This window comes from Hevea brasiliensis, unplaced genomic scaffold, assembly GCF_030052815.1.
Source record: "Hevea brasiliensis isolate MT/VB/25A 57/8 unplaced genomic scaffold, ASM3005281v1 Scaf288, whole genome shotgun sequence".
NCBI lineage: Eukaryota > Viridiplantae > Streptophyta > Magnoliopsida > Malpighiales > Euphorbiaceae > Hevea > Hevea brasiliensis.
The window spans coordinates 67,861-78,771 of NW_026614793.1; the positions used below are offsets into that span (position 1 = coordinate 67,861).

At 28.3% G+C, this 10,911-nt stretch overlaps 1 pseudogene; it reads right to left on the bottom strand.

Annotated features, from left to right (window-relative positions):
- Positions 1–607: 607 nt before the first annotated feature.
- Positions 608–10,077, bottom strand: LOC131176948 (TMV resistance protein N-like; annotated as a pseudogene).
- Positions 10,078–10,911: the final 834 nt, after the last annotated feature.

Consider the following 10,911-nt stretch of genomic DNA (forward strand, 5'->3'; position numbering starts at 1 on the left):
TTGTGATGTAATCATAATTTTATTACAAATTTGATTACATCATTTAGTAACACAAAATTTTATGTAATTAAATGACAATTATATATTAGAATCAATTATACTTAAAGTAACGCAATAGTCATTGCACACAAAAATGAATATAATCATAATTACTTATTTTGATTTTTTTTTTATTTATTGTTAATACTACGACCACCACTACCCGGCTACTATTACCACCACCACCACTACCACCATCACCTTGTTACCATTGTTGCTATCACTACCATCAATACTTAATCACAACTATCACAACTTAGCTACTGCCACATCTACCACAATCTAGTCATTACCACCACCACTATCTCATTTTGCCGCTACCACCACCATCTAACCATCATTGTTGCCGCCACCACCATCACTTAATTAATATTACCACTTGACTACTGATCAGTACAACCGCTAACACTTATTATTAATATTATAAAGAAATTAAATATTAAAATTAAAATTATCATTATATTACACTACTTATATTTTTATTTTACAACCAAACATAGGAATTTAATGAAAATTACATTATATTATATTACAACTTTAATTTTATTACATAATTGATTATATTATATTACATTACATTACGTTTTATCAAACGTAACCTAAGTATGGTTTGATTGGATAAATGAATATCAGTAATATTTTTCCCTTTCTCAAAAAATGAAACCACCAGTGTATCACCATTTTTGTCTTGGCTTCCTAACCCATTTTCAGATGAGCTCAACTGTGGACTTGAAGTGAAATGATTTACATGCAAAGCCAAGGGAGAGCTAGTAGACAAATCTTCTAAAGAAGTTACAGGTGGCTTGCAGGTCACAGAGGTGGGCATCACTTCACAACATTCTTTAATTAGAATTATGTGAAATTTAGCTTCTCCCATGTCCTCAGCATCCTTTTTGTGTGCAAACTCAAGAGAAGAAGTAGAAACTAGAATTCGTCCAGCATCCAGACATGTTTTCTTGGAAGTAGAGTCATCAATGGATATGAATTCTTCAACAAAAGAACTTGGCCAAATAAAGAAGTCAGGAGACCACTAATAAAGGAATACCATGGCATCTTACTCACATATACCAATTAGAAGGAGTAAATTTCTCTTGCCAAGGAATTAAGGATGAGAACCATTGTGGCAACCAACCATTTGATTATCCAAAATTTTATTAGCAATATTTTAGAGGAAACTCCATCAATTATCTGTCTCTATAAGTTAAATACGATTATGATCATGAATACAATTATAAATATTTGTTATACATGTAATTGATTATTCAATTCTAACTTTATGAGTCAAATATTCATTCTTATTCACTTTTTCTTTATGGCAATTAGAAGACCTAATTGTTATTATTATATTATAAATGCATTTTAAGAATTAAGAAACAAAAAAGTTTGAAAATAGATAGATTTTACTCAAAATGCCTTTAACCTATTATAATATATTAAATAGATTTTGAAATTATTTGTATTAAACAATATGACAATATAAAATTTTAAGATATCAATGTAGTGAAAATAAAAAGTTTATAATGATAGTGCATTGAACTATAAAATATATTTTAAAAAATATTATTCTTTTAATTTTATAAATAACATTCTTTCACAACATTAATCTACTTATGAAATCTCATTATGCAAGTTAATATTATTTTAAATTATAAAAAAAATAACTGACTTTGAGCAAATTTAATTCAATGAGTTAACTTGTATTTATTATTAATTTATTTTAATTTTTAAATATTTTCACCATTTAAAACTTATTATTATATTTTTTATGGGTAAACTACAATTTAGTCCTTGAGTTTTGACAAAATTCACAACTTAGTCTTTGTATTTTCAAAACCAAGTAATCTAGTTTCTGAAATTTGACAAAATCTGCAACTTAGTCCTTGCTATTAGAATTTTGTTAAGTTACCATTAATTTAAGCAAATGACCAAAATACCCTTATATTTATTTTTAATATGAAAATAATTTAGTCTCTAAAGTTTTGTTTTCTTAATAATTTAGTCCTTGAAATTTTGTTTTTATTAACATTTTAGTCATTGTATTTTGGAAATTGAGTCCATTAAATTAAAAAATTTTAAATTTAAATTAATAAAATATGGATTAATTACTTTAAGGTCCTTAAAAATTTTGGTTAATTACAAAATATCCATATATCTTACAAATTAATCTTTAAATATTATAACTATTTATAAATAAGCCTTATGTCATTATTATTTTAATAATATATAAATAATTATATATATGTGTGTGTATATATATGTCAATTTACAATATTTTCATATATTATATGATATTGTTATATATATATATATATATATATATATATATATATATATATATATATATATATATATATATATATATATATATATAAGTATGAATATGGATGCAAATTGCTACTAAAATAAAACTTCAAGAGCTAAATTGTTTTCGAACAAAAAATAGAGTTAAAAGTATTTTGGTATTTTTGCTAAATTCAGTGGGGAATTAACCATAATTCTAATGGTAGGCATTAATTGTAGGTTTGTTAAATATCAAGGTCTAAATTGCTTAATTTTAAAACTACAGGGACTAATTTATAGGTTTAACTAAATTTTACTGACTAAATTGCCAATAAAATAAAATCTTAGGGACCAAAGTATTTTCATATTGAAAATAAAGTTAAGGGTATTTTGATCTTTTTTGCTAGAACTGACGGTAATAAAGTTATAGGTTTTGTCAAATTTCGGAGACTAAATTGCTTGGTTTTGAAAATAAAGGGACTAAATTATAGGTTTTATTAAATCTCAGGGGCTAATTGTAGTTTACCCTTTTTCAAAAAATTACATTTAAGTTTAAATTCAGTTAATATTATATGTTAATAAAATAATACAGAAATGATAAAAAAGTAATAGTAATTCTTAGATCAATAAACATTTTACTTATATAATTAAAGCAAATTAAAATTAATATGCTAATTTAAATAATCAATAATATAATATTTATAATACTATAATAATTTTATATCATATATAAAAATTAATAAAAAAATTATATATAAAAAATTAAGGGTAAATAATACTTCATTCTGAGGTTTGATAAAACCTATAATTTAGTTCCTATATTTTTCAAAACAAATCAAATTAGTTCCTAAAGTTTGGAAAAACTTATAATTTAGTCATTCACTTTAATTTTCCATCCAATTTGCTATTAATTGTAGCGAAAATAACTAAAATGTCTTTAACTCCATACATTTTCTAACTTAAACAATTTAATCTTTGAGGTTTTGTATTATAACCAAAATACTTTAAATCAAGACACTATTTTGTTTATAAAATTTAAATTAAAGGATTATAATGCAAAATATTAAGGACTTAATCATTTCAGTTAAAAAATATAGATTAAAGAGTCTTGGTCATTTTTACTATAATTAATGGTAAATTAGAAAATTAGACAGAGAAACTAAATTGTAGATTATGTCAAATTTTAAGAATAAAAATGTTTAATTTTAAAAATATAAGAACTAAGTTATAGATTTTATCAGATTTTATAGACTAAATTATAATTTACTCAAAAATTAATTTACAAGTCTATATAACAAGTATAATAATATGTCATGCACGTTACAGACAAAACTAACAAAACTAGTAATAATAAAAAGAGCATAACATTGGTTTTCCTAATTAACATCTCTCAATCAAGGCCCATGATCGTTTCCACTGCAATTCAGCAAGTTTAAACCTACGATCCAATTAAAAAAAAAGAGTAAAACCTATAATACAAATAATAAACAATAAATTAAGTGTCAATTGAGCAAAAAGAGTAACTAAAGGAAAAAGAAATCTATTAAAAAAAATAAATAAAATAAATTTTTAACTGAAACAAAATTTTAATTTTTCTTGTAGAAAAAGCAATTTCTCAAAAGAAAATTGAAAAAAAAAAAAAAAAATTTAATATGCGAGTAGTGTGTACACACAATCATTTTTCTAATTGAATAACCATAAAGAAAAGCAATTATTGTGTATTTTACTGACTTAAATTTTCTATTCTTATCTCTTGTCCAATTTCGCTATGAAATCTCGATAACCAAACATACTATGTAATGAAAATGTGACCAAAGGAAAAAATTATAAAGAAATGCAAATATCTACAAATCAAAATGTATAAAGACTGAGGATACGTCATTAAAGCCAATGCGCTTGTTTCCTAGCACGAAAAGTTATGAATTCATCCTTTAGCCGCTTTTAAAAAAAACAAGAAATAAAAAAACCATTTAAAAGTACCTCTGCAATGGTTATTCCTGGGAGACCCAAATTCTCAAAAGGCTCATCGCACAACATTAATTCCTTAGCTTCTTCATCCTCAATATATATTAGACGAAGTCCACAATTCTTCACCTCTAACTGGTCAGAAAAAAATGACGCCTTAAGTTGATTACATCCTTCCAACTGATCTAGACAAGTTATGGAGCTAGGAGGCACAAAGTTGACCCAAAGTTGATCAGAAGTGATGCATAAATCTTGAGCGATTTCCATCGTAGAGCGACCTAGAAACAAACTTTGTTCCGACGGCAAATTGTATGCATGCAAGTCACAGACAACAGTACAAGTATCCACTGAAGGAGGCTGATCATGATGGAATCTAAAAACTCCAGATAAACAGAATCCTCCCCATCCGTAATTCAACCAATAAGGAGGTAGCTGCACTTCTAATGAAGACCCCGAGCCTTGATTGTTGAACCACACAGGAACTTCACTTGAGGCTAAACACAATGATATAAGGGTGTTTGCACTAGAGAGTCCCTGAGCCAAAATTATTACTTACAATTAACATGTGTAGCTTTGCAGCGATATTCTAAGGGAAAATAAAACTTTTTTGGTGGATGCATGTGTAATTGCATAGTTATTTAGTAGTTGAGTTGGTCCTGGAATGCACAAATTCTAAAGTTCTTTGGCAAGAAGTCAGAATACACGTAATGAAATTTGCTATGGGCCACAAAGATAACAAAAAAAAAGGAACAAATACATGATACAATATCATATGACACAAAAATATATAATATCTTAAAAAAAAAAGTAAGATATATATATACACACACACACTGAAAAATGTGATTTTCTTTTTTTGAAAAATCTAGGGCCCCCCAAGATGTGTGTGTGTGTGTGTGTGTGAGAGAGAGAGAGAGAGAGAGAGAGAGAGAGAGAGACTGACCAGAGAGAGAGAGTTATGCATCAATAAGAAATGTAGGTAACTCATTAGCCTTGCAAGTGGCCTACGATTTTGGCCTTGAATCTCAATCAACCTTACCCATTTACAAGAGTGAACGATGAAGTTCTTGAAGTGCTTGCTTCAAATGGATTTGGAATACTTTCCTGTGTAGTTAGACATTCTGCACTAAGTTGTAAAACGGTTGATGAAAGATCATGCAAGGACTGAAGCTTCTTGCAATCAACGAAGTGAAGGTTTTCAAGTTTAAAATTTCTACTTATGCTTGTAGTTAGTGAAGTTTCCAAGCAAGAGCAACCCTCCATACTAAGATGTTTGAGACCCGAAGGAAGATTATTTGGAAGTGATCGAATCCTCTTACAATTGCTAAAACGAAAATCTAAGAGTTTAGAGAGTTGACTAATGCTTTCAGGCATGCTTAAAAAATCATTTCCGCTTAGATCTAGATATTGTAAAAATGGGAAACAACTTAGATCAAAAGGAATCATTGCATCGGTAAGACCGCAATGACTTAGATTAAGTCTCCTAAGAATGCAAAAACCTCTTAAAGAAGGCAACTCAAAGGACATGGCAGGTGTAGGTTTCTTAGGCATTGGCCACCAAGGGCAAAGACAATCCCATGGCTGAGCTAATGGCAATGATGTTGAACCGATTCCTGCTATATCAAACACATCCACAGATGTCATATCCCCTATGTTATATGGAATTTCTTCAAGATTGGAGCAGCCACTCAATATAAAAACTTTAAGAGACTTCAAATTACACAGGCTACTTGGAAGAGCTGTAAGGCTTTTGCAATTCTTCATGTTCAGTAAAACAAGCCTTTCTAGAAGTCCAATAGAATGGTGTACTTCAAGTAATCCTGTACAACATTCAAGAATCAACTCTTCAAGGTATGGGATCTCTCTAAAGTCGGGTGTCTTGATTAATTTTTTGGAGTAACTAAGATCAATTGTCTTCAACAACTTTAAAGGCTGTAAAAGATATAGAAAGGAAATCAAAAAGAAACAGTAAAACCACAGTAATAAACAGATATAAGGAGTTAATTATACATACTCTTACTCCCTTCCATAATTGTTCAATTCTGCTATAAGACAAATGGAGCTCAACAAGTTGATCTGGTTGAAAAGTTTGTGGCAAAGATTTGAAAGGATACCCACGCCATTCCAAGTACCTTAATTCATTGGAAAGATATTCAATGTCTTTGGAGAGGTTTAAATTGCGAAGTATGAGCAATCTGAGAGCTTTCATCTTCAAGAAGGCTTTAGAACTCATGTATCTGTCTCCTCGATCAAACATATAATCCAGGACTACACCTTCAATTAGATTTGTTCCCTAAAAAATCAAAGGCAACAATTAGTGGTGAAAATAACTGAAAGACTTATTACATTTATAATGGCAGTTTATCAAATCAAATATAATTCTTAATTATTGAGTAATACTAACCGTATCATTCATTAAGATGTGACAGACATCCTTATAAAGCCATAGTCTGCTATGTCGTCCAGGCTCTTCTCGACATTCTCGATGAACAATTTCTTGACCCATTTCTACAAGCAAATCATGCATCCACACACGGTTGTCTGAAATAGTTATGAGAGATTTATCGATGAGCTCCCTTATACCAATATCTGGGTATAATCCACCACTTTCCATTACTTTCATCACATAACGTTTCATTTTTCCTTTGAAAAAGCATGCGATGTCAAGAAATATTTTTTTTTGTATTTCCTCCAATCCATCAAAACTTATTTCAAGCTTACTTAGAATTTTTTCATTGGGAATTTCTTTCAACCTCTTCAATGCACTGTTCCATTCTTTCATAGATCTAGCATACAAGGAGGAACCCAAAACATTAAGCGCTAATGGGAGGCCACCTGCATAGTTTACAGCTTTGTTGGATAGCTCCATGTAATCTTGTGGTGGACAATCTTTCTTGAAGGCTTTCAAGCAAAAGAGTTGAAGGGCTTCATGATGATTTAACTCTTCAACCCTATATATTTGATCTACTTCATGTTGGATCAACAAATGTTCATCCCTTGTCGTTATTATGATTCTACTTCCAACTCCAAACCAGTTTTCATCTTTTTTTCCAACTAATAATTCTAATTGCTCCAACTCATCAACATCATCAAGAATGACCAAAACCTTCTTCCGAGATAGCCTATTTTTTATGTGATAAACTCCATTGTACACATCGTACACATCTATGTCTCTTTCCATCAATGTTGCACATAAAAGTCGCCTTTGTAAAGTGATCAAACCATATTTTCTTGAAGTTTCTCTAACATCCGCAAGAAAAGCACTACCCTCAAATTGGCATTGCATTTCCTTGTAGATGACACTAGCAATAGTTGTTTTTCCAATGCCACCCATCCCACAAATACCTACCGTTTTGACATTATTTAGCTCCTTTACATTGATACACAATCTCATTTTCTCTAATCGTGAATCCATTCCAACAAAATCCTTGGCTATGCTATGATTAAATCTTCCCAATTTGTTGGCTATGCTATGATTAAATCTTCCCAATTTGTTAAGTACATCTATAGTGATATCCTGAATAAACTCTGACTCCTCCCTACAATGTAAGAATTTCCTATTATCATATATAACACAATATTTTAAACGTAGAAATAACATTAAAAATATCAAGTGTTCAATTTTGTTCATATCGCACACGAAAATTCTATAATATGCAAAGGGCATATTATAGAGAGAAATAATAAATTCACGCAAATTGAGATGTCAATAATCGGAAACATATAATAAGCATTTCATTGTGCTCATATTCAATAATAGGAAACATAGTCTTTCCAAAACATTTTAAGTTTCTAGTCATGAGTTCGTCCAGTGGCACTTTTTCCGCAAAAGATATTAAGGCTTTTTAGAGACTTTATAAAATGTTTCTGAACACAAAATAATTAGAGATAATTTCAGACGTCGCTAATTAAATTTTTGAGAAACACAATAAAATTGTCTCTTAATAATATATTCGTCTCAAAATTTTTGGTGGGAGAGGGAAAAGGAAGCTAGAAATTCTCTCCATTTTAAGGGATGATTTTAACAAAACGTTCCAAAAAATTAACATTTAGAGATTTTTTTTTTCTATGTAGCTAATTGTTTCATCTCTAATTTCTAATTTTTTTGTGTAATTTATTTTATAACATTAATAATCTTTTATAAATTAATATTAATATAAAAATGTTAAATTAAATATTAATATATTAAATTAATATTACGTTAGTAAATATATTCTTTTATAAATTAATTTTAGTATATTTGCTTATATATTAGAAATATATCATTTTAATATTTAATTAACTTGTCTAATTTACTCTTAAATTTCAATTAATATTATTTAATTTTTAGTGGACAATAAAAAAATATCGATAATAAATTTATACTTTTCATAATAATAGTTTAGAGCTATCTTTTAGAGAAACAACTATTACTATTGCGTTTGCAACGTCAAAAAAATAAAATATGAACATTTTATATTTTTTGCTGAGGGTTGCTATGTGTCACTAGTCAATGAATGCCACATGTACTAAATTACATCGATTTGAAAAAAAAAAAAAAAAGATTAAAGGGCAAACTAGACTTTCCATAGACTCATTCAATGACTTTCCATAGACTTTACTTCAAATTAAATTTTTTCAAAACAATAATGAAAGACAAATTCAATTCAAATTATAGATTTAAAATCTAATATTATGAAATATATATATATATAACACGAGAGTGAAGAAATTTTGACAAGGGAAAGATTTCAACAATAATAATAAGATTATGAGAAAAAAAAATCATTTAAAATTGATGAAAAAAATGATAAGAGAATTATATTTAGACTTTCCTTTGATGATCTTGTCAAATAATTTAAATTTCAAAGAATGGAAATTGATGATGGTAGAATTAATAAAGAAAAAAAAAAGGTTAAGAGGCAATGATGGTTTGATTTTTTTTTTAACAAGAGGGTTTATATTTCACTGTTTATATATAATTATTTTAATACAATAATAAAAAAATTGATTTTTTTTTTATAAAAGCTTTTAAAATAATCGAATGATTCAGTACCTCATTAAAATTTGATAAGAGTAATAAAAAAAAATTAATTTTATACCGTAAAAAATTTTAAATTTTCAGCAGCCAATGCCCCCTGGCCTCTAGATATATCCATCTCTGGACCTAGTATCATAAATTTTCTGGTTAAATTGGTCGAATTTGTGCGGTTTTAGAAATGGGACATATAGGAAAATGCTAATTAAATTCAAATAACTAAAAGAAATGGGATATATTCTGACCTGTCTTGTAAATTCCATCCAGAAAGATTGGCCACTTGAGTCATAGCAAGTCTCCACCGTTGCACCCTCTCGTCGTTCTGCTGATAATGTTCAGAGTCATTTTCAAAACTCCCATTCTGTTTTCGAACTTCTGATGGATTCACATCATAGAAAATGGGCAAAACTATTTGGTTGCCAGAGTTCTTGCATTCTAAAATTTTTACGAGTTCATCCAAACACCATGTTGAAGAAGCGTAATTTTTTGAAAAGATGACAAGAGAAATTTTGGAGCTTTCAATTGCTTTGAGGAGTTCTTGAGAAATAGTTTCCCCTTTCTCAAGTTCTCGATCATCCTTGAATATTATGATTCCTTTTTGACGAAACTCTTTACACAAATGACTGATAAAATTCTTACGGGTATCTTCACCCCTAAAGCTAAGAAAAACATCATATTTCCATTGTTGAGAAGAAGAAGAAGAAGAAGAAGAGGAAGAGTTTTCTTTCATGGCCTTAAGAGCCATGAAAAGCTTTTTAATAGTTTAAACGGGAAGCTTGATGGGTCATTTGTTACGTCTTTCTTCTATAAGCATAGCTTGGTATTTATAGAAGCTATTTTCCATTGTGCAGTGCACTTTCCTAAAACCTAATTAAAATTATATTTTGTTGTGACAAATTGGAAAAGCTTTCTTCTCTCGTCGTGACAAATTCAAAGTCTTTTAATTTTACCTTTGAAATTGAAAGCAAAGTTAATTAAGCATACAGCATAAAAATTGGGCTAATTATATGTTGCTATTGGGTCAAAGTTAATTTTTAGCTGTATACAAAGGAGAGAGAAAGAGGCACGTAAAGGTTACTTGCTTTAAATGTTAAATTTTCTTTTGATCCTTAATGTTTTATCTTTAACATTAAGGTTATATTATTTATTTATTCATATGATTGATTATTTTATATAAAAAATTATTAAAAAAGTATCAAATTTAAATTTTAAAACTATATATTACGAGAAAAATTTTTAAATAATAAATTAGCAACCAAATTAATAATAAAATTGATTCTGCTTAATTAAATTAGAAAAATGTATTGGATATTATTTAAATACAATCAATGAGACCCGAGTAATGCTTCAACAGCTAACTTTGTGCTATAACAATTTTTATAACAGACCCTTGATTTTTATAATATCGTGGTTGCCTCACTACAACAAAAATGTCTATAACAATATTCAACAAATATTATTATAAGTTTATATTATTTTTTTTTATAATTTTTATATATCAGTATCACCATATGTTAGAGCGACATTCTAATAAACGTTTGCATAGAAATTATGGGAGAATATTTTTAATAAAAACTAATTATGAGAAATAGTGAAATTCTTTACTTTTT